The 25,815-nt window shown below is 37.6% G+C and overlaps 1 long non-coding RNA gene and 1 other non-coding gene across 6 annotated transcripts in view; one reads left to right on the plus strand and one right to left on the minus strand.

Moving 5' to 3' along the window:
- LOC105480079 (uncharacterized) overlaps positions 1-25,815 on the minus strand; it is a 363,272-nt gene that overhangs the window by 330,892 nt on the left and 6,565 nt on the right. For all 5 annotated transcript variants that reach the window (XR_011619923.1, XR_011619922.1, XR_011619920.1 and 2 more), the window contains exon 2: positions 13,403-13,570. This is a non-coding gene — a long non-coding RNA (uncharacterized lncRNA). The remainder of the gene's footprint in view (positions 1-13,402; positions 13,571-25,815) is intronic.
- Positions 10,116-10,222, plus strand: LOC112426446 (U6 spliceosomal RNA). The gene has a single exon (XR_003017778.1). It is a non-coding gene; the product is annotated as a U6 spliceosomal RNA (small nuclear RNA).

Genomic DNA, 25,815 nt, shown 5'->3' on the forward strand with positions numbered 1-25,815 from the left:
ACAGTGCATTACCCTTGGTGCTGTCATGAGCTTTGAGGAACTGAGGAAGGAGGAAAGGAAGAGAAAGAAGGAGCAATGAACATGTCATTTCCTCTAGAATAACTTACCTTTCACTTCTCTTCCCTTAGTGAGATCCCACTCATCTTATGGATCTCAACTCACATGTCATATATGAAGTCAAATTCCCCACTACCAACAGAAACCTCTACCCTACTTCTTCTCACTCTCCTCTCTCTGTAAGTACACATGTATGTGTGTGGTCATTTGCTTTCTCTCTCTTTTTCACACTAGACTCTATGGCCCTGAACACAGGGACCTTCTCTTTTTGCTCAACATTTTCTTCCTGGCAACTAGAAAAATATTTGACGCCAGCACTTTGGGAGGCTGAGGCAGGTGTATCACAAGGACAGGAGTTCAAGACCAGCCTGACCAACATGGTCAAACCCCATCTCTACTAAAAATACAAAAAAGAATTAGCTGGGTGTGGTGGCGTGTGCCTGTAATCCCAGCTACTCAGGAGGCTGAGGCAGGAGAATCGTTTGAACTCGGGAGGCGGAGGTTGCAGCAAGCCAAGATCGTGCCACTGCACTCCAACCTGGGTGACAGAGCAAGACTCCGTCAAAGAAAGAAAGAAAGGAAGGAAGGAAGGAAGGGAGGGAGGGAGGGAGGGAGGGAAGGAGGGAAGGGAAGGGAAGAAAGAAAGATATTTGATGCACAATAAGTATTCTTAATAAACAAATGAATGGAAAACTTAGTTTGATTTTTTAAATTTACATGCTACATAAGGCAAAATAAAAGATCAGTTAAACTGACTTCATTATTATCATTAGTCCACTCACAGTAAGGGAGAAAGTTCTGCAAGTAAAAAAAAGATACCAATAAAAATATCTAGCATTTATTGAGTTTTCCTATAGGTTCGTCACTGTGCTAAGTGTTTCAAATACTGTCTGTCAAAGAGCAGAGGCTGAGCTCTTAATCTCTACCTATTTTTCTTCTCATGTTTAATCCATTTTATGTGGGTAAGCTGGCAGATATTTTGTGCTTCTGTACAGGATTGGATTAGGTATGCATAAGAACCAAAGTAATGCATTATAAGAAAAGAGATAACTTAAGAAAAACTGCGTCAGACTTTTTCAGGTTATCTATTCCATGAGCAGATGGTGTACTTCTGAGGAAATATCAGGATATATTAAAGAAAACGTTTAGGCAACTGATGTTTATGTGGGTGCCGATTTCTGGCTACAGCAGATGCCTGTTGCTTCCTGACATCTGCCATATTCCACTCTAAGTACCAAAAAAACATACAGCTGACAAAATTGCATAGATAGTGGCTTTGCATATCAATAAGTTGTGCTAGCTAGTCCTATAAGGCATTATCTAACCAGGAACTCAAAAGCTGAAGCTGATCTCTCAGATACTGTATAACAATATAAAGAACACAGACATTGGATTTAAACAAGCCTGAGCTCACTATCTTGGGCCTCCCACTTACATGCTATGTAATTTTAAAAAATATTTTTAACCTCACAGAACTTAAGTTTCTTTATTGGTAAAATAATTTAGTAATGTTTAACCTGCTGGTTGCCGTAAGATTAAAATAAAAATAAAGTGCCTGAAAAATCCTAGGCACTTAATAAGTGCTAGCTAATGTCTAAACTACACCAAAATTTGATGTTGTAGAAATGTGCCTTGATGGTCTGATGAAACAGAATAAAATAAATTTTAAACCTGGAGGTTTTGAGGGTAGGACTGGGCCTATGGGTGGGTGCGGCTTGAAACCGAAGGAGGAACAGAAAGAGTTGGCATCTGTTCTTGGGTCGAGATATCCATAGACCTAACGGCAATCTCACTTTGCAGCACTCCCTTGGAAAGGACTCAGAGGAGATGAACAGTAGAGTGAGAAGTGGGGCTGCCAAGAGAAAAAGCTGAAAAGGGAATTCCAGAGGATGGGCTATGAAGCTAGTTGGATTACTGCTTCTTTTGTGGCATAAAACTTCAAAATACAAATTGTAGTATTATAATTAAGGCTCACAGGAGAAAGTGGATGCACTGAGACAATGGCCCATCCATTAAGTGGTAAAACCAAAGGAATTCTCTAAGAGGCCTCTAGTCAGAAAGGATGGAAGCTCCTCTTAGAGGTCAACCCTCAGAGACAGTATGGAAGCTCAAGTAGATTTCCTCCCCACACCGAATCCCCAGGCTCATGTGGCCAATAACCAGAGGTCTGGGAGCATCTAGAAGAAAGCAGCAAGTCCCTACTTTTGCTAGATGGACAAAGTCTGAGGTTACACCTCCTGAAGCCTGGAGGAAAGCTCGTTTTCTCCTTGTCTTCTGATCGTCAAGGAAAAAATCTCTAAGGAAATTCAGATCACTGAGTTAACGCCTCTGCTAAAATCTCTGCTTGGTTCAGAACCATATTGTTTGCTGCAACTGATTGACGGTATATGCAGCCAAGTTTTCCCTTTTATGAATTAGCATACCATGTTTTAAAAAAAAAAAATCCTTAACTAATTTTGCCCCACACCAATTGATTATTGTTGGGCTCACTGTCTTCATCCATCCCAATCATCAGACACTTATAAATAAGAGTTTTGTTTAATACTCTGGGGATCATATTTCTAGTATCTGTTAAGAAAATGTGATGGTTAATTTTGTCTGTTAACTTGGTTAGGCCATGGTACTCAGATATTTGGTCAAACACCACTCTAGATGTTGCTGTAAAGGTATTTTTTTAGATAAGATTAACATTTAAATAAGTAAAGCAGATTACCCTCCGTAATGTGAGTGTACCTCATCCAACCATTTAAAGGCCTCAAGAGGAAAAAAAGACTCATATCTCACAAGGAAGAGGGAACTCAGCCTCCCTACTGCCTTTGGACTTGAGTTGAAACATCAACTCGTCCCTGGGTGTCTCCATCTTGCCAATCTGCCCTTCAGACTTTGGACTTGCCAGCCTCCACAATCATGTGAGCCAATTCCTTAAAATAAACCTCTGTCTCCCTACACACACACACACACACACACACACACACACACACACACACCCATTGGTTCTGTTTCTCTGGAAAACTCTAATACAGAAAGCTTTTAAAGTTGGGGACTGGTAGTGTTGCAAAAAGGGGGTGTTTTAAAGTGCTATAATCCAGGTCAGGGGTCAGTCAACTTTTTCTGTAAAGGGCCAGATAGTAAATATTTAAGGCTTTGCAGATCATAAGATCTTTGTAGCAACCACAAAGCTCTGCTATTGTAGCACAAAAGCAGCATAGCTAACACACAAACAAATGTGTATGGCTGTGTTACAATAAACTTTTACTTATGGACACTGAAATTTGAATTTCATATGTTTCACATGTCACAAAAAAAGCTTTCTTTTTATTTATTTTTTGACGTTTTAAAATGTGAGAATTATTCTTATCTCACAAGCCATACAGTAACAGCCCAGGGGCCTGTTATTGCTTGCTCATACAGGTCATCCTTGGTCTAAGGTGACAACTCTTAAACTATAATATTTGGCCTCCTGAGAGCCGCAAGGTTCCCTGTGGTAGGATCTGATTCAAAATTGTGAATTATTTCTTTGGTCATTAAGGATTCAATAAATGAGCCAAGTGCTATATACTTATCTTTATGTACTATAAACTACTTATTAGTAATCTAATAATGCTTAATAAAACTAAATGGTTTACTAAGCACTACTTAAATTTGACTATAACAAACTAAAACCAATTTAAAATTAGGATTTTTCTCCACCTCTGAGCCTGTTTAAACAGTACAAAGATTACATATTATATTCCCTACATTACTTCAAAGACATTATATACCATCATAACCATAACATACTATACTTTTATTCCACATCACTTACCATAGTTGTAATTAATTAACTTGTTTAAAGTCTGTTGGTCTCAGCAGACTACGCTTCATAAGGTCAGTAACCATGTCTGTTTTTTCACTAATATGGACCCAGCCCATAGCATGTCTTGTACATTATGCAAATGTATATATGTCTGTGTGCATATATATATATATACATATACACGTCTATACTTGTGGGCTAAAAGAATGAATGAATGAATTACTTCTGGTGTTGACTGCTGCAATTCTTACTATTTAATTACATAGAAGTTATTATATAGAAGTTTTCATGGCTGGGCACTGTGGCTCACGCCTGTAATCCCAGCACTTTGGGAGGCCGAGGTGGGTGGATCATTTGAGGTCAGGAGTTCAAGACTGCCCTGGCCATCATGGTGAAACCCCACCTCTACTAAAAATATAAAATTAGCCAGGCGTGATGGCAAGTGCCTGTAGTCCCAGCTACTTGGGAGGCTGAGGCAGGAGAATCACTTGAGCCCGGGAGGTTGTAGTGAGCCAAGATCACACCACTGCACTCAAGCCTGGGGCACAGAGTGAGACTCTGTCTCAAAAACAAACAGGCTGGGCGCGGTGGCTCACGCTTGTAATCCCAGCACTTTGGGAGGTCGAGGCAGGTGGATCGTGAGATCAGGAGATTGAGACCATCCTGGCTAACACGGTGAAACCCCATCTCTATTAAAAATACAAAAAAATTAGCCGGGCGTGGTGGCGGGTGCCTGTAATCCTAGCTCCTCAGGAGGCTGAGGCAGGAGAATGGCGTGAACCTGGGAGGTGGAGCTTGCAGTGAGCTGAGATCACACCACTTTACTCCAGCCTGGGCGAGACTGCGAGACCCCATCTCAAAAAAAATAAAATAAAATAAAAAATAAAAACAAAACAAAAATAATTTAAAAATAAAAAATAACAAAACAATTTTAAAAAGAGGTTTTCACTTAGGTTCAATATTATCAATCTAGTTTATTGGTAATTATTTGATTATCCTATTGCTTATAATGATGAATGTTTGTACCAGCAGTATTTGGGGTCTATAATTCTACACTGGTCTTTAAGAAAAGTATGAAATATGTTTCTGAGTTATTCATATTTCCATTGCTAAAACAGCCAGATAAAATTTACTCCTGGGATGTGGGAGGAGTAGGAACAGTTAACAGAGATCTTTATTGTTACCTCCAAGTTCTTATTCCACTGGAAAATAGGCAGAAGTTTGACAGCCATTGAATTTGCAAGAAATGGTGATGACAGAGGCATATCTCACTTAGTTGATACCCTTTGATTCAGGGGTCCATGGACATTTGGTTTTTATAAATTGGTTCTTCTTTACCACAAGGCTATACTTTTGGAACATTTCTGCTAAGCCTTACCTCAGCTCACATAAGGTGATGCAACTTGTGTAGCCGTTTCTAAGGCAAAATATGAGAAGACAGGAGTCCCAAGATAATGCTTCCAAATCATTAGGTCTCTGTGTATTTTGTTTTTACAGACATGCATGTACAAAAGGGAGCTCCAGGAGTAATGGTGCAGAACTTTGTGTCTTAAAATCTGGGCCTACTGTGAGATAGGAGAAAGGCTTCCGTGGAAAACGTCAGGACCGCTGATCTGTACTCAACAGCTCCAGATACAGATTTGATCTAATTAACCTCAGTATTTCTAGCACTTAATCAAGAAAGATCCAATTCCAGCAACTCTAATTTTAAACTGTTTCACTAAGGGCAGCATTAAGGTAATTTAGGTAAAAACAAAATTTAAACAAAACAAGGAAAGGGAATGTTAATTACTTCAGGGAAATGTATTAACTCCCTGTTCATTGAATGTTCAATGGTTATTTGTTCTAATTGCTCTTTAGTGACTATTTATTGTGCACATTACACAAGCTGCTCTTTAGAACTGCTGATTTGGAGATAAGAGGAAAACTGCAAAACTACCCACAAGTTCATCAGACATAAAGATTCCTGAAACCCTTTATGTTCTTTAGTCTTTTGGCATCTTCTGCACAAAGTTATCAATGAATCTAATGACCCAGTTCTGCCAAACCCCAATCTGCTACTCTGATATGTACTCAGAATTTAATCTGCAAGTTTTGCATAGGTTGGCCCAATGTGCAGAGTAGAAAGAGGTGGCTAAATTGTTCCTGAGTCTGTAATAACTCTTTGAAAAGAGATAATCTTGTCAAGCTGTGATGTCTAGTTATCGCAAGAAAAAAACTTAAGGAAGCTTGTGTATGTGTGTGTTATAAGTGTGCAAGTGTTTGGAAAAGGAAGTGCTGCTTGAATTAAAACTGTTTTTGTATTTTCCTTATTTTAGAGGAACATTCTAGTATATCCCTTCCATCCCCCACACACCCACCCCACCACACACACACACAAAAAGCCTGCTCAAGTCTTGCCTTCTGTCTTTAGCGTAGCTTCTACAACATAACATCTCTCAGAGAAGCTTTCCGCCTCTCCACTGATCCGGAGCCTGTCTGTTTTTTCAATTCCAGATCAAACCCTCCCCCACCCAACTTCTTCCTGAGTTGCCTTCCAAATGTATCAGTCTGTATCAATTCCCCTTTTCTCTCAAGCATCATTGTCTCTGTCTCTCATATATCTTATTTCTTGGTTGTTTGCTTTTACTGAGCTGTTTCACTTCTCTACTTCTCCATAACCAGAGTATAAATTCCAGGAAGACCAGAAGAGTGCTTCCTTTCCTTTCAAACTAAGGAGAGAAGTGTTATAGGAGCTATTCATAGGGTCTTCTCAGTACACTAACACAAATGGGGGAAGTCAGGGAAACCTCCATGAGAGACACTCCAAAGCAACATTCTCTCATACATAGCTAGGCCTCTCTGTTCAACCCAATGATCTAGCAAAGGCTCTGGCTCTTTTTGTCTTCTTTCTGCCTATACTTACCTCTTTTTTTGAAAACACATTCACCTAATAATCATTTTGCTTTGCATCACTGATGAAACTTCCTTCCTTTCTTTCTTGCAAGAGCAGAAAGAACTGAGCTAAAAACAAGTCTGCTATAGGTTTAATGATCTCTGCTGTATTTTTATTTTTTTCTTATATGTCTGTATTATATGCTGTGGTACTATTACATATGGATTGGTTCCAGGTCACTGGCTGGCAAAACTGAACTCCGATTTTCAAGTGGTATTTTACTTGCAGACTTCACCGTCTGTTGAGCAAGTATGTTATTTGTGTCAGAACAGATAAATAAATAATAATGCAGCAGACCTACAACCTAGGGATTTGTGTGTTCTGCAAGCAAGCTGTAGCATTATACCTACTTTATGAGTAGGTGGCTGAGGATGTAGAAATTTTATGTATCTAAAAAGCACAGAAATGACCTTTTAGGGTTTTTTTTCTAAATTAGAAAAGGGGCTTTCTCACTCGAATAGTACATCAATGTTCACAGCATCATTATTCACAGTAGTGAAAGAGGGATGCAACCCAAGTGTCCATCAATAGATGGATAAACAAAATATTGTGCACACCTACAATGATATATTATTAGCCAGCCTTAAAAAAGAAGGAAATTCCAACACACACAACCGAGATGAACCTTGAAGACATTTTGTGAAGTGAAAATAAGTCAGCAACAAAAGGACAAATACTGTATGATTTCATTTATATGAGGTACCTAATGTTGTCAAATTCATAGAGACAGAAAGTAGACTGGTAGTTGCCAGGGGCTGGGAAAAGGGAGGAATGGGGAGTTAGTGTTTAATGGGTCTAGGGTTTCAGTTGGAGGAGATGAAAAAGTTCTGCAAATGATGGTTGTACAGCCATGTCATTATACTCAAGGCCATAAACTGTATGCTTAAAATGGTTAAAATGGTAAATTTTGTTATGCACATTTTACCACAATAAAAAGGGGGGCCTTTCTTGATCAATGTCAGTAATACTTTTTTTTCCTCAAAAATAATGGAAAAATGAATGAGCAAGTAAACATAGGATCCTGCCCATCTCTTCACTTGGCTCATCCTAGCCTCGCTGTTTCACTGATTGGTTATATAAATAATTTCTACTTAAGGCATTTAATTAAAAAAAAATCCATCTAGAGAAAATGGATTTCAACACCATTTTAATACTTTCAACTTTTGTTTAAATACATCACCTTCACATACCACATAGGCTTCTACTTACTCTGTTCCTCAATATTTCCCACACCATTTGTCATCTGAAATTCTATGTGCAGGGACATAAAACTCGTGTTCCAAAATGAAAAACAGGAAATAATATGCACACAATAACTTAGGAATTAGAAGAAATTTTCTCAAATTCACTATACCTGTGTTGTTCACAGTATGATCTTGCAGCATACTGCATCACAATAACTAGAGAACCTAGTAAAAAATCCTCTCCCAGACCTACTGAATTGGCATCTGTAGAACTAGGGACTTGTAACCTGCATTTTACATTAGCTCCTCCAGTTACACTTACGCATACACAAGTTTGAGGGTCAGTAAACTAAAACATAAGTGAATGATACAAGTATAAGGAATATTTCCCCTTAAAAATGCATGAAAAGATGAAAAACCATAAGAGTAATGGGAGTCTGATTGGAGGGCAGAAACATGAGACTGGGTACATCAAAATAAAAATGGTAACACATCCTTGCCCAAGCCCAGTTTTGTACTCACTGATTCTTTAACTAAGATAAATAACATCAGAATGATGTCAGAGACTTACACAACAAAGAAGCAAAAGTTTTTATTGGGAGATACACTAAAAATAACAATCTGTCTTAAGGGTTTTTGGAGAACGTGAAGGACCTGCATACTGTGTCATGCATCACTAGTATGCCATGGTAGGAACAAAAACAGGGCACACAGTCTCTTTGCATTGTCATCTCTGACCAGCCTGCCCAAACTCAAATACAACTTTGTATTATACAGTGTTTTCATTTCATTTGAATTGCCTAAGTAACTTCTATCTAAGGCTACCCAAAGACCCTTACACTTTGCTTTTTTGCAGTTTTCTGTCTCATATCTTTGAGAATTATAGAGTGCCTTGTGGCCATAACATATGAAAGGTGTCAAGCAATTAAAGAATGCATGGAGTGGTTTTTGTCTCTTCAGGAACCACTTTTCCATTAAAAAAAAAAAAAAAAAGAAAGAAAGAAGGGAGGGAAGAGAGTTCAAAAGCCAAAGCAACAAAATAGGTAAAAATGTTGTCAGTGCTGCAAAAGCCCCAGTGGTCACATAGCCTTTCTGACAATCTCAATATGTATCCTACAATAAGAATTTCAGAATATTATGACTTCAATATGTTTCAAAGTCAATCTGGTTTGCATGATAAGGCTCATTTCTCTTCAGCTCTTCTAATGTACATACTGTGCTTTCATGCTGGTTTTTTTTTTTTTCCTGCCTGTATATCTACATTTAACTCTTTACCTCCAAATAAAGAATGTCATCTCTGACCATAACTATATAAGAACAGCTCTTTTTTAAATCACTAGTTTCATTTATGTTCTGTCAGCAACTTCAAAATGTACTGCGAATAAATCACTTTGGAGCATTTATCTAAGGAATTGCCATTCTCACTCCCCACCCCATACCTTGGTGTTTCTTATCCATTCATATTCCCAGGTACCCTGAGTTCAGAAAGCAGCAGCTGACTGTGTAGCATGTGAGGATACCTATCCATGGGACCAGAGAAAGGGAATGGATACAAGGGACATTAGGAGGGAAGAGCCTACAGGTTTTCATGACTGGAGGAATGGGAGAGGCTAGGGAGAAAGGTAAGAGTTCAACTTAAATCAGAGATTTCAAGCTGGGTGATAAAGAGAATCATGATACCACAAGCAGAGACAGAAAAGAAAAAAAAAACTGGTTTTGAGAGCAAGATGATGCATTTCATTTTAGATATAGAATTTCCAAACTGATGACAGGATGTCCAAATAGAAACATCTGGCAGAAAACTGCAGATGCAATAGTGCAGCTAAAAAGAAGGGTTGAGACTGGAGATGGTAATGTGATCATTTTCATTTATGCAATGGTTATGTCATTATAATAGATGAGATATCTGAAGAGGAGGGAAGGGAAACAAAGCAGAGCATGTGGCTAGATCTCTAAGGTATGAAGAAGAAGAGAAGCCAGTGAAAGAAAGGAGAGGAAAGGTAATCAGAGAAACTGGATAGGAACTGTAGTAGCTCAGAGTTACACAAGTCAAAGGAGGAAGATAATCAAGAAAGTAGAGATTCAGTTGCATGAAGCAGTAGGAAAAAAAGACCAGTGAAAATGAGGATCACAAAAAAATTAGGTGCTTGCTTTGTCAGCACATATACTAAAATTGGAATGATACAGAGAAGATTAGCATGGTCCCTGTGCAAGGAGAACATGCAAATTCATGAAGTGTTCCATATTTATTAGGAGGCTATTGGTATGTTTTAGTAGAGCCAGATTTTAGGGTAATGAGGCAATGGGAAGATAGGTTATGACACCACCAGCAGAAATAGAAAAGAGAAGAATTGGTTTGAGAGCAAAATGAAACATTTCATTTTAGACATGGAATTTTCAAACTGATGACAGGATATCCAAATAGAAACTGACAAATAGAAATATAATGTGAACACATATGTAATTTCAAATTTTCTATTAGCCACGTTGTTATTTCTTAAATCACTCTTCCCTTTAAAATCCTTCCACAGCTCTCCATTTATCCAGAATAAATCTAAACTCTTTAGTATACAAAGTCCTTCTAGGATAGTCTCTTATGCCTCCTCTAGCCCAGCCCCAACCTGCATTATGAAACAGCCATATTGGGTTTCTGCAGTGCCTTACATGTGCCATGCTGTCTCACATCTCTGCATTCTTTCTCCTCTACCTATAGTCCACTGTTCCCCTGACCCCTGCCCTAGTATACCTTTCTACTCCTACTAATCCTTCAAGACTCAGCTTGTGTCACCTTCTCTGTGAAGCCTCCTCTAAATGCTAAACTCATTCTTCATTTTAACACCCTGCATATCTTTCTTACAGCACTCATCACTCAGCACTGTGCTTTCTGGAAGCAACCAAGATATCCTTCAATAAGTGAATGGATAAACACACTGTGGCACATCATACAATATACTATTACTCAGTGATTTTTAAAAAGATAAATGAGCTATCAAGCCACAAAAGACATGGGGGAAACTTAACTGTATATTGCTAAGTGAAAGAAGGCAGTCTATAAAAGCTACATACTATTTGATTCCAACTATATGACATCCTGGAAAAGGTAAAACTATGAGGACAGGAAAAAGATGAGTGGTTTCCAGGCTTAGGGGAGGAATGGAGGGATGGTGAGACATTGGAGATTTGGGGGGTGATGAAACTATTTTGTATGATACCGTAATGGTGAACACATGATATTATACATTTCTCTAAACTCAGAACTTTATAATAGAAAGAGTGAATCCTAATGTAAACTACAGACTTTTGTTAATAATAATGTGTCAATATTGGTTCATCAAGTGTAATCTAATTTAAGAGAAGTGAACTATTAACACAAGGCAGTATAAGAAGCCATAACATTTCAGAGGGCTGGATTACTAGAGGACTTGTGTTAATAGTTCATTTCACTGTCCTTAAAAGCAGGAATCATATTTCTTTGTGCTCTTGAATCAACAAAGGTGCCTAGCAGAATTCTACACTATAAGAATCATCTATCTATCTATTCACTGACTTATGACTCTGGAGAAAATAAAAACCCTACCATGTTTGTAAAGTTTGAGCTTTTCCTTTATTTGGAAGATGAAAATATGCTACTTATTACCACCTTTTGACTTGCATAAACTGAATCTCTAATTCCTATTACAGAACTCTTATGTAATGTTAATTATAACACTTATATTCTTAGCTGTTTTATCTATTATATTTCCCTGAAGACTGGCACATATTTTTTAAGCTTGTTGTTGAAATGGATTGAAAGGAAGCATGCTACACATATGACAGGATACACCTAGCAACATTATGGCCCAAATTTTTTTTTCTTAGGTTGGGGCAATCCAAATATTTTGTTTGATTAGCAACATTAGTAGATATTGTGGTTCAGAAGAATATGGCAATCATATATTTATTACTAGTTTGAACTGTTGTCCAATATAAAATAGTACTGCAAGTGAAGAACCAGGGAAAGCCAGATGAGAAGGTTTCTTGACTGGTTTAGTAAAGTATTCTCCATTCAAAGCATAAATAATATTTTGCTTCATGTTGACTATTGAATATACTCCATAGCCTCAAGCTAATATTGAATAGACACTGCTATTAATCCATTACATATGTTCAATGTAGTTAATCTTTTAAATAGTATATCACTAAAAAAGCTCATCAGGACTCATCAATTTAGACTAATTGAAGAAAAGCCTAACATGGTAAACAGAGTGATAAATCATCTTAAATTAATCTTAATACCTAAAATACACAGGGTAATTACATGATACCTAGTTGACTTCTTCAAAACTTGCTTCAGTGAATAAATTTGAAATTAACATACTTGTTGCTGTGTCCTTCTGAACTATAAAAGACCTATGGAAAGTTTGTTCTAATAAATCATGAGATGTAAATTCACTGAGCGTAGATTTCAGTGTGCATCTTAAAATTATTTCCTTTATTCATTTATTCACAAAAAAATCAAGCAGTCCTCTTTCTAAGACCTGGAGAAGTGAAAATATAAATTTATAAGAGCACAGTGATGCTTACCTAGAGATACTACGGATAAGGAAAATGCAGGGTTCCACCGTGGTTGCACTAAAAGGTAGTTTCTGTGAGTGGTAGTCTAGAAAATAATCTAAAATCTTAGAATAAGTCCCCACTCATGTAGATGGCAACAGCCTTCAGTTCCCTGCACCACAGACTTCCTAAAATTCCATGTATTGCAAAAATTCTAAAATCTTATCATGATACTAAATTGGGTATTCACTATCAAGCAATAAATTGTTCAAATGGCTAATATGATTTTGTCTTTTAAAAATATTGCATTTTCCACTTATTTTGAATACCAAAATGAATGGAGTATGTATCACTCTGGCTCCTGGTACAAAGAGACAGCTCACTCAAACTGTATAATTGAGAAGAATTTAATAGAGGCACTATTTGCAGAAATATGGAAGGGCTAAGGGAAACCAGTTAGGGATACTGTTTTATTCCAGAGCTTGCAACTGTGAGAAGGTATAACTCCCCTGGATCTGATGTGTACAGGGAGAAGATGGCTACTAAACCTGGAGAGGAAAGGGCAATTGACAGGATCAATAGCCTTTAAAAGAGGAACCATTCACCCTATTGTGATATAGCAGGGAGAGCCCCTAGAGTATATATGTTCTGACCTCCCTCTCTAGGGAGATTCCCACTGGCTGAACACAATCAGAAGCCAGAGGGCAAATGTGTTCTTTGATACAATCCTTATAGGTAAGTCCCCGGGCACAGAGAAGGTTGGGAAAAAAAAAAAAGTAGAGAGTGAATCTGGAGAGCAAGTGGGAAATATTCAAGGTAGTAGTACTCTTGCTACAGGTAACAGAAAATAAAATCAAGCTAATCCAAGCAAACAAGGGAATTCATTGACTTATGTACCTTAAAAGTACAGGAGTAGCTCTATCTTCAAGCCCAGCTCAGCTGATCCAGCATCTCAAAGGATGTTGCTGGGATTCAGTATCTTTCCATCTGTCAGCTCTGTTCTCCTCCATGTAGACTTCACTCAAAGCCTCCATGTGGTGGCAAGATATCTGATAGTAATTTCAGCTTGACATTCCAAAAAAAAATAAATAATAATTTAAATTAAACTAATAAAATTTTAAAAGGTCCTTTCAACACTTTAATCAGAGATCCTGGGCTTGACTACTGTTGTCCTAAATCAAGTCACCTGCCCATTCCTAAGCCAATCAATTTAATCGTAAGTATTAAGCAAGATGACTGGCCTGTCTTTAGATTCAGTGCTACAGGCCAACCACAGCCCAATGACAGAGAGTGGAGAAAGGGTGAGCCCTTGGGTACTATTACCAAAACTAGGAAAAATAGATACTAGGCAACCAAAAAACAACAAATAACCACTAAAGCCCCAGTACCGTATTTGGAATCTGATTCTCTTCTTAGCTGTCAAGTGTCATGATGTTCAGGAATATAAGAACCTACCAGTTTAGGCTAAGTAGCATTTAAAAATATGGTGACAACGTCTACCTTCTAATTTCCACATTTTATGCCAATAAAGACATGAAACAAATGTTTATATATATACATTTATATATATATATAAAACTTGCCATATGCAATAATTTGATTTGTGTTATTAAATATTTCTATTGCCTTTCTTGATTTCATAAGCACTTTCTACAACATAAGCATTCTGTTTAGCCTGCTAATCCCTGAAAAAAGAAAGCCATTTATATTTTTGTTGTTAGTTATATTTTCTTCCCAAACTCCTTCTATTGGCACAGGAGGGTGAATTAATGAGTCAATTTGATGTTAGTTATAAAATAAATGACACTTTGGGCTATATTACTCTGAAAAGGAAGTGTAACTTCTTTCCCAAAACAAAAGGTTATGAAAACTAAAGATCACATAGTCACAGAAATTTAAAGCTGGAAATGTACAAGTTATTTTAGGCATTAAGAACCAATGAAACCCATGGCCAGGCACTGTGGCTCACGCCTGTAATCCCAGTACTTTGGGAGGCCAAGGCAGGTGGATCACGAGGTTAGGAGCTCGAGACCAACCTGGACTGTATGGTGAAACCCCATCTCTACTAAAAATATAAAACGTTAGCCAGGTGTGGTGGCGCAGGCCTGTAGTCCCAGCTACTCAGAAGGCTGAGGCTGGAGAATCACTTGAACTCGGGAGGCAGAGGTTGCAGTGAGCCAAGATCATGCCACTGCACTCAAGCCTGGGCAACAGAGTGAGACTCTGTCAAAAAAAAAAAAAAATCGAAGTGACCCTAAATTAGATAGCATTTTATAATAAAATATTGTATAAATGTAAGTTCATGTCCCAAAGAAATTATAGTATGATGAGGTAACAATGGTAGAGCTGCTATATTTTAACCAGGTATACTACTACATGAACTTGCAACTCACAGTGAATTTTTCCAAGTGAGTGGCAAGGAATTACTAGAACTGAGCTTAGATGTGTATTTTCCTTAAATCATCCTGATGTTTAGAGAAGAAAAGCTTTAACCAAGTAGACATAGTATTCTGTTCTCTCAGATCACACTGATAGGGTAGATGGAGATTTTTAATGTAGCTGCATATGTGCTGATAAGACAAAGTGAAGTATGCAAGTATTTAATCATCACGTCTTTAAAATGATAGAGAAGATCATTTCTTTTTAGCTGTCTATGATGCTTTTATTTATTTATTTATTTACTTTTCCTTTCAATAACATACCTACATATTACTTTGTAAATTGCTTACCTACACAAAGTGCATTAGCTTCGCACAAATTTGTTGACTGGTTTCATGTTTCTCTACAGAAATAAGTACATTTCTAAACTTATTCAGGAATGAATCTAAAGCTACATGTTTAGAAGAGCAATTGGGGAGCAGGATATCATTTTATTTTAGCCTGTTTAACAAGAAACAAACTGAGATGTACCAAAATGAAACAAACTGAGATGTACCAAAATAAATAGTGCACTTAGCACTATTTAAGATTGCTTTCTTTTTGCCCTCTTCCTCTTCCCTAGTTGTTGCTGAGCTGGGAGTCTTAATAAATGCCACCATGCCATCCTGATAGAAGAGTTGTGTACTTTGAATTTTAACCAGTCTCATTCTTAGGAGCTGGTGTCCTTGGAGATCATGTCTCCCCACTGTGTTGATAATCTACTGAGACATGGCAGCATTTTCTTCTGATCTTCTCGCATCTTCCCCAGGGGTTTCCTCATCCTGGCTAAGGAAGCGAATAAGTCTCCCCCAAGTCTGTTTAGTTCCACTTTCTCACCTATAGTCTATGCCCTTTCTTTCTTGTGGACACAGAGAAACATTCACTGCTTTTTTCCATGCCTCTTGGACTCCACAGAGTCCCAGGGTTGTCCAGCAGGTATTCACTGTTCTAAAGCATCACTTATGCATTTTCTGATTCATTTTTTTCAAGTTGCCACAGCATGGTAAACCTCGGCAAGCCTACTAGAGCTCCAGGGAGAAAGTGTAAGACACAGAGACTAGACTCATCAGAGGAAGACGGGGAGAAGAAATTTACCTCTACTCTCTTCCTTCATTGTACTTGCACCAGAATTTATTCCAAGGCAGAAACCGACAGGAAAAATATAAATAAATAAATACCTAAGTTATTTTTCCTTTCTTCCATCTCCATTCCTACTCTGCTTTTTTTTTTAGTTTGTTTGTTTGTTTGTTTGAGACGGAGTCTTGCTCTGCTGCCAAGCTGGAGTGCAGTGGCGTGATCTCGGCTCACTGCAACCTCCCTCTCCCAGGTTCAAGTGATTCTCCTGCCTCAGCCTCCCAATTAGCTGGAACTACAGGTGTGCGCCACCACGCCCAGCTAATTTTTGTATTTTTAGTAGAGACGGGGTTTCACCACGTTAGCCAGGATGGTCTCGATCTCTTGACTTCATGATCTGCCAGCCTTGGCCTCCCAAAGTGCTGGGATTACAAGCGTGAGCCACCGTGCCTGGCCTCAATTTGCATACATATTTAGAATAGGTCTTTAAAAGTCCAAGTCCATTAATTTTGCCTGTTTCTAGAACTGTTTTCTATCAATGGATTTTTCAAACCTGGTTATGGGTCACATTTTCATGGGTTTTTTTTTTTTTTTGCATGTCTAGTAACTTTTGATATCTATATATATATTGGACATGTTGAATTGCATTGTTTATTTTGAAACTTCCTTTTCAACCTTGTTAAGAAGTGTCTAGAATAGATTTTACTAGAAGACTACTTTTAGCCCTTCTTCTTAGGACTAAAACCAAAAAGCGGTATGGCCTTTTGGCAATCTCTAATGAATTGTCTGAGTGTTCCACAGGGTCTTTCCACCCTAGTTGTTCAGTCCTGTGAAATTCTGATACTTGTTCAGCTTATAGCTTCCCAGTAATTATTCTTTCCCTGGTAATTGTTCTTTGGTCTTGTGGAGTCTCACCCTATATTTGTGCAGATTAGTAATCAAATACTCAAAAGGAACCTATGCAGATTTCTGGAGTTCTTTCCCTGCTTAGCTCTCTCCTCTTTGGTCTCCTGCCCATAAATTTCAGCTGTTTGAGCCTCTCCGAACTCTAATATCTGTCTCATCATCTTATCAAGGCTGCCATGCTCTGTCTGCGTTTCACCTCTCTGCACCTTGCCCAGTAATTGCCTCTAACCAGAAAACCCAGCACTAATAACAGTTATCTAGTGTATTTTTCTTCTCTCAGACAGTGCAGTCCTTCATGGCCTGTTGTCCAATATCTAAAAGCAGTTGTTTCATATAATTTTGTTGTTTCCTTTCTGTGGCAGGGGATTTGTTATGTCAGAAGGGTTAGTCTTGTACCAGTTCCTCAGTCATAGCTGCAATCAGGAGTCAAGGCTTTTGACTTTCTTCATGTATACTATTATTGACAGTCTGTGAAACAATAGTTACCCTTCTATGGTAAGTGCCCCACTGAGAAAAGCATCACCATTTAATCATGTAGACCAGGAAAAAACATCAATAATTCCTAAGTCATGCTGCCATACCTTAACCCCAGTTGCCATAGGTCTGCAAACTAGATTTATTGTCAAATTCTATTACTACTGCAATGACTATAATCCAGGTATGTGACATAGTAAGATAGGGCTAGAAGTCTGATTGACAATACAGGACAAAAGATAATTTACTGGAACAGAGGAAGAAGATGGGTACAGGAGCTAGAAATTACTTCCAGAAGAACAGTAAAGGAACTGAGTACTGTTCTTTTCTAATTAAACTGAAAAAAGTTCCTTGGGGAGCTGGTATTTGATCACTTCATGGTCTTTGGGAAAATAAAACATAGTATGTGGAAGAGAGTAAATGGATGCTAAAGTGAGGAAGAACTAAGACAATTTTCATAACTCCCTCCAAGACCTAAGATGTGACATGGTAAGGCTAGCCTTACAGAAGAAGTGTGTCATATGCCCCAAGTGAACATGGGTCTTGCATGGATCTTAGAGAAACTGAAATGAACATCCATGATAGAGTTTTAGGAAAACTGAAAGTTACATACAACCTAAATGGACAAGCATGCCAAAAATATCACATATGAGTTCTCAGAACAGATAAGGCATCAATGTTTGAAAAAGACAAAGAGGTTTGTAAAAGACAGACTGCCCGGAGATATCTCAGCAGCAATATCCTGTCAATCCACTCAGTATTACCTATACAAAACATATTTTTAAATAATTTTAATAGACTCTATCATAAGAAAATCTGTCTCCTAGTTCAACTCTCTTGCTCCATGAGAACTGGGAAAAGAGTTTATGTAAACCAAGACTGTTCCACAAAACAAATATCCTAGTAAATGATACAGAAATTTCACTGATACAGTTTGCACAACACTAGCTCCAAGGGTCCTACAGAGACTATTTTGTCATGCAATTCAGAAAATGAGTTATCTTTAATTTAGCCTGAAATAAAAGGCAATGACAATGGCTTAGAAATATCTTAATTATACAGAGATAGTCAAGGTGACGGTATTTATTATTGTCAAATTATACTATTTCATTGTGAATTTTTTTCTTCCCTATATCTTTAAATTATAAAAGACTACTAGTTATTTTATTCTGTGGAGCTGATGGAAGCTACAAAAAACAGTATACTTTTCCTTTCATATCCAAGACCATAGGTTTAGAATTAAGGAAAAGATTCCTCAGGATGAAAGTAAAACATCAGCAATAACCACTCACACGATCTTTTTTCAACTGGGATTTTCCTATGATTTGTTCATTACTGAATTCCCAGCACCTACAGCTATTTGGAACAAAGAGATAGTCAAATAAATGTTAGGCGAATTTCTGAGTTACAATTCTCACATTCGTGCTAGTCACCACGATGCCAATGAAAATGAATACAATAAATTCTGGACTGTTGGCTAATGAAAAGTCTCCGAAAAAATAAAAATAAAAACATAGCCAAACAACTTTCCTAAGATAATGGTGTTTCTTTTGTTTGTTAGAGGTGAAATGTGGCCACAGAAACAGACATGAAATGGTTAACAGCAAAATTCTAGGCTGCTACAATTAGGAATGGCTTTGATCACTCAGAAAAGGAAGTCACCTGGAGTCAATGACCCATGCAAAATCGGTCATCACATGACCCAAAATTTTTTACTCAATGCTCGACACATAAATTATTGTTCAGAAACCACCATGGAGGAGGAGTATCTTTAAGTTCTAGACCTTGAAAGGGGCAAAATAAAAAAGCTTTATAAGCTTAGAAATTTTGTTGATAAAGGCCTTTAAATCAACTTAAATCAATTTTAGACCAAAAGACTATGAAATCTCTACCATTCATATTATAACTCTGATATGAGTAAGAAATGATGATGCAACTCAGATTGATATTGGCTGTAAGTGTGGAACCCAGTAGATTAAATGAGGCAGAATTTCTATACATTCCTAGCGACTTCAGCTGTTCCTCAAATCATGTGATTTCCAGCTGCTTCACCATCGTGGGGCTGTAATGCTTTAAATAGGCTTCATTGTCTTAAAATATGACATTGAAGTAGGACATAATTGCGATGGTTAATTATGTCAACTTGCCTGGGCCATGGTGCCCAGATAGGTAGTCGCACATTATTCAAAATGTTTCTGTGAGGGTGTTTGGGGTGAGGTTAACATTTAAATTGATGAACTCTGAGTAAAGCAGATTGCCCTCTATCATCCGAGTAAGGCCTTATCCAGCTAGCTAAAGATCTGAATAGAACAAAAGACTGACCTCCATCAAGAAAGAGGGCCATCTACCAGCAGATAGCCTTCAGACTTAAACTGCAGCATTAGCTTTTCCTTGGTCTCCAGCTTGCCAGTCTACCCTGTATACTTTCATTTGCCAGCCACCTAAATCACATGAGCCAATTCCTTAAAATAAATTTCCTTCTAAAGATACATATACCCATCTTATTGGTTCCGCTTCCCTGAAAAACCATAATATGAGAAATATGCAGATATTTGTCCCATAAGCTTGGACTACCACAGAGAGACTATCCCTAGTCTCAGATACAATGAAATAAACAATTATTAACACAAGATAAAAGACAAAATCCAAATGTAAACCTGGAGTGGCAGATAAAGGAACAAAACCAGAGGATTACATTTGTTTTTAGCCGGCACATCATTCAACTCATATTTGAGCTTATTTTAAGACAAACAAACAAAAATCTTCCATGAAGTCAAGTTAAAAAAAAAAAAAATCCACCTCCCTGCTTCTGAAGTATCTAATCACCATGCTGCCTGAACCTGTCTAGAAAGCACTTTTATTTCAGGTTTGACCTGCAACATGGGCTACTTTTTTGTTATATTACCCTTTGCCAGTTGCTATAATACCCAATGACATGTTTTGTTTACCATAAATACCTCCAAGCCAACAGATGGTCCCATTGCCGAGAACTGAAGTTTATTTCCAGTCCCCCACTTCCATCCAACCTGGTTAACTAAGTCTTTCTCACCCACATATATGACATACTATGACCCATCCATTACTCTGAGTGTGATTTTTACACATAAATATTTGTACATAGTCATTCATTCATTCAAACGCATTTATTTAGTATCTGCTATGTGCCAGGCACTGAGCACAGAGCCATGATGTATGGAGTACAGAGCCATGAACAAGACTGATATGGCCCTGCCTTCATGAATCTTATATTTTAGTGGGGAATACAGACAATCAATAAGGAAATAAATTATGATAAATGTATGCTAGAAATAAATGGAGTGCTGTGAGAAAGAAGAAGTACCCTTAAGTTGAGAACTGAAGATAAAGAGAAATTAAAGTGAGGGAAGAGTGTTTTAAAAAACAAGTACAAAAAATAAAATAAAATAAAATAAAAAGAGAAAAAACAAGTACAAAAGCTATGAGGTGGGGAAAATTTGGCGTATTTAGAAAATACCAGAAAATCTATGTGGTTGAATTCTGATGATTGATGAAAAGGGTTGAAAATGAAAATGAGTTAGGAAACATAGACAGAGACAAGATCATGGAGGGCTTTATAATGAGTTTACTTGGGCAAAGAATGGAGCCCTCCTGAACTTAGAAATAAAATTACTTTCTGAGAAAGTGAAACCATGAAAGATCAAAGTATAATGAATAAGAAACACCATCTGTGGAAATGACTACAGTCAGAAAAGAAAGTGTATGTGTGTAGAATTTGAGAAGTGTACAGTTCTGTTTTCTATGTCTAGGACTGCCATCTAGACATAGAGAATAGTGACTAAAGTATAGCCATAGAAAACATTGATTAGTATATTATTATAACTTAAGCTGAAACCTAATCAATGATATAGAATCCTGCCAGAAGAACTAACCTGTTAAAAAGTCTGAGATATTCCTTAAAGCAGGAGTCTCCAGCCCCGAGACCACAGACAGGTACCAGTCGATGGCCTGTTAGGAATCAGGCCACACAGCAGGGGGTAAGCAGCAGGCAAGAGAGCGAAGCTTCATATATTTTTACAGCCACTCCCCATCGCTCACATTAGCGCCTGAACTCCACCTCCTGTCAGATGAGCCGCAGCAATAGATTCTTACAGGAGTGAATACCCTACTGTGAACTGCACATGCAAGGGATCTAGGTTGCACACTCCTTATGAGTATCTAATGCTTGATAATCTGTCACTGTCTCCCATCATCCCCAGACGGGACCATCTAGCTGCAGGAAAATAAGCTCAGGGCTCCTATTGATTCCACATTATGGTGAGTTGTATAATTATTTCATCGTATATTACAATGTAATAGTAACAGAAAAAAGAGCACAATAAATGCAACGCACTTGAATCATCCCAAAACCATCCCCACTGCCCCAGTCCATAGAAAAATTGTCTTCAATGAAATCGGTCCCTGGTGCCAAAAAGGTTGGGGATCGAGGATCGCTGACTTAAAGGTAACCTCTCCAGCCATCATTTGCTGTGTGTGAGGGAGAGGGGGTTGGAGACAAAAAGGAAAATATATTACTCGGCTGAGTTCTCAGTATCTTACTGTCTATTTTATATATGGGGCTTCCATTTTAAGAAAGTTAAAACAAAATTGAAAGCAGTTTTCAAATATAGACATAGTAGCAGTCATATTCCCAATATATTTGCTATTAATCAGTTATATATATAGCATATGTATACATTTATATTTTATATATTATATACATGTGTGTGTGTGTGTGTGTGTGTGTGTGTGTGTGTGTGTGTGTAAAAGATTAAAGAGAGAAAGAAAAGGATGCCAGGCAACCACAGTTTTTGATTGTCTTAGAAGAAATACACATGCAGAGGAAACGAATGCATAAGATTACATAGTTTGATGAAATCAGTCATTAAAAACACCCAACAGGCTGCTTTTGTTCTTATTTTGGGCTCACAAACAAGCTTCTGACTGAAGTTGGCTTTCCACAGGAGAATATATTGATACTCAATATGAGTTTCTGATTCACATAACATTTATAGTTCACCCTTAATACATTGTCAATGTGATTTGTAAGTCAGTGTTTAGTTTGGTTAGTGTGTATCAGTATGTCGAGCCTTACTTGAATTTCTGCACTTGAAAAACTTATGATCAGTATCCAAAACTCAATCTACCTCATGGAACTGCCACACTGAGACTTCCAAACAGTGATTAGCCAGTCTCTGCCTGTGACTTCTGTGGCTGGTCTCTTTTCTAACTACAACTAAAGGAACTGTAAAGAATTTGATTCATTTAAAGAGACCAGCCACAGTAGGAATCCACACTTACCAGTACTGCAATACAATAGGAAAATAACTTCATACTGATTTCATAGAAAAAGAAGCACACTGGCTTAAAGGGAGACATGCAGTTTTAGCACCTGAACTGTTTTCATTATAGAACAGTGAATGTTAAGGGTTAGATCTCAAAGTTCATCTCATCCAACCCCTTAGTTTTAAAGGTGGCAAGAGAGGCATGGAAGATTAGATTATTTACCCAAAATACAGCTGGGACTTCTCGGCTCTTTCCACTGTGATAACTCCCTATTTCACAATAGTTGCTCACACTCTTTATTTATTTATTTATTTATTGAGACAGAGTCTCACTGTGGTTTCCCAGGCTGGAGTGCAACAGTGCCATCTTGGCTCACTGAAATCTCCACCTCCTGGGTTCAAGCGATTCTTCCTGCGTTCAAGCGATTCTCCTGCCTCAGCTTTCTGAGTAGCTGGGATTACACGCATGCACCATCATGCCCAGCTAATTTTGCATTTTTATTAGTGACGGGGTTTCTTCATGTTGGTCAGTCTGGTCTCAAACTCCTGATCTCAAGTGATCCACCCACTTCAGCCTCCCAAAGTGCTGGGATGACAGGCATGAGCCAATGTGCCCGGCCCTAAACTCTTAATCTTCTTGTAGCTTTTAAAGCTTCATATTCTTATTCTATGCATTGACAGGTAAATTTTAAAATGAAATTATGTTTCCTAAGAAATAAAAAGACATCCTATAAAACTTTCTCCATTTTATTATGAGCAATAGGTATTTAATCAATTCCTGCCTAGATAACAGCCAAAGTGATACTCTTATAATGAAAGGCATAATATGCCCTCCTCCTTAAAACCCTGAAGCTGCTCCCAACCACTAGCAGTAAAAGCCAAGTTCTTGCAATGGCCTACAATGCCCCACACCTCCATCCTCCATGCTCATTCTGTTCCTGCCACATTGTCTTCCTTGCTCTTTCTCAAATACATCAAATACCTTCCTGTCTCACGACACTTGCATTGGCTGTTCCCTCTGCCTGGAACTCTTTTCCCTCAAACAAGTTGAATGACTGACTCCTCATCTACTTCAAATCTTTGCTCAAATGTCACCTTCTTAATTAGATCTGCTATAACTAATCAAAACTACTACACCCATCCCCCTGTACTTCCAATGCCCCTTACCCTGACTTACTTCTTTCTCTATAGGATCTATCACCTTCTAATACATGCACTATATCATTTACTTACTTATTATGTTTGTTACTCATTATATGTCTCCCTCCAGAATATAAACTCCAGAGAGGAAGGAAGGTTGGTATATTTTTTTCACTATTATATCCCTAACATCTAAAATACAGCCTAAGCCTCAAATATTTATTAAATGAATAAATTAATGCATTTGGCAATTTGACCATTATGTCTACAGATAATCAAAGGCTATATCTAAATGTGGCCCAGATTAAGGTTAAATCATTGCCCTGATATCCTGGATCTTCCAATGAATTCCATTAAGAAGGGCAATATACTAAGCCAGTAATATATCTCTACTCCCTGAAATTCTCCTTTAGTGCTGCCATCAATAAAATAAAAAAGAATTAGTATTTAAAAATTAGAAGATGACCAATTGCTTTCATTTAAAGGAATATCTAAATTGCATTTTAAAAATCAAAGCAATCCAGAATGTATTGACAAAGAATACTATTTATTTAGCATTAAACTTTCAATTCTTTTGATGATAATCCTGACATGTTCTCTGACATAGCATTCTGAGAAATTGCTACAAGAATCTAAGAATCTAAGAGGGGTGTGTGTGTGTGTGTGTATGTGTGTGTGTCTTTAGGAGCAGTCATGACCAAGAACCTGATGATAAGCATCTTAACCTATTCCTTATCAGTATTACATACATCTTTCGACTTTTTTTCTAACAATCATGATAGATTTAATCTGAAATACCTTCATTCTATTTCCTCATCCTTTTTGTAAACAAAGACAAACATGAAAGAAATGCTAGCTGAGACTAGCACTGCAGATGGTCACTACAGCTGGTCTAAAGTTGCACATCTCCAGGAATGCCCCATACATTGAACATGGATTAAAATGTAACTGTATCACTACTCTGGCCCCTTGTCCTGGATTTGTGCAATATTCACCTCTGGGTCTGTTTAGAACCATGTTGAATTGAAATTGAAATCAGTAATTTTTCTTCTTAGAAAAAAATAACTCAAGATTACTAAGTTAATCAATTCTAATGAGATATGAACTGATTTAAATTAAAATAATATCCTCAAAACATTTGTCAGTCACTAAAAGGTGGAGACAGTGTTAGAGATACAATTATCTCAAAATGACTGTATATAATAGGGTCACAGTTCCCCATCCCTAAATCCTTGTTTAGTTAGCAGGTTTTCTGGTGGAGGATATAAAACTGGATACCATGATGATCTTATAGCACCCTCAAGTGGATTAGACTGACAATGTTTTTCTTCTTGAAGAAAGGTGTTGGCCTGTGATATGAAAAAGAAATAAAAGCTGGGAGAATCTTTTCAAGCACAAACTACTGGAATGAATGAAGATGTACCAACATTTATCAGAAGGGCTTGCAGTTTGAATTATTCCTCTAACAATGGGGATAGATATTTGGCTGAGTTAGCCATATCTTCCATTTAGTATTCCTCATTCTTTCTTGAGTCACTTAAGGACAGCTTTGAATAGTGTTGAACATAGATAGCTACCTTATATGGTAGCAAATCTGTAATCTAAACCTTTTACACCATGTGCTTAGAAATGAAATCAAGTGGCCCCATCATGGAAATGAAAGAGTTCATGGTGATCTTTAGATAATAACATAACGATGGATATTTGTATTAGAGTTCACCAGAGAAACAGACAACAGGAGATACACACACACACACAATGAAGACTTAGCTCATACAATTATAGAGGATTATGGAGGCTGAGAAGTCTTGTGATCAGTCATCTGCAAGCTGGAGACCGAGGAAGACTGCTGGCATAATTTAGTCTGAGTCCAAAGGTCAACGAGAACCAATGATATAAATCCTACTCTGAGGGCAAAAGAAGATGAAATGAGATGTCCCAGCTCAAACAGTGAGGCCAAAAAGGGGCAAGTTTTCCCTACTTTTGCCTTTTGTTCTA

This window comes from Macaca nemestrina, chromosome 2, assembly GCF_043159975.1.
Source record: "Macaca nemestrina isolate mMacNem1 chromosome 2, mMacNem.hap1, whole genome shotgun sequence".
Taxonomy (NCBI): Eukaryota; Metazoa; Chordata; class Mammalia; order Primates; family Cercopithecidae; genus Macaca; species Macaca nemestrina.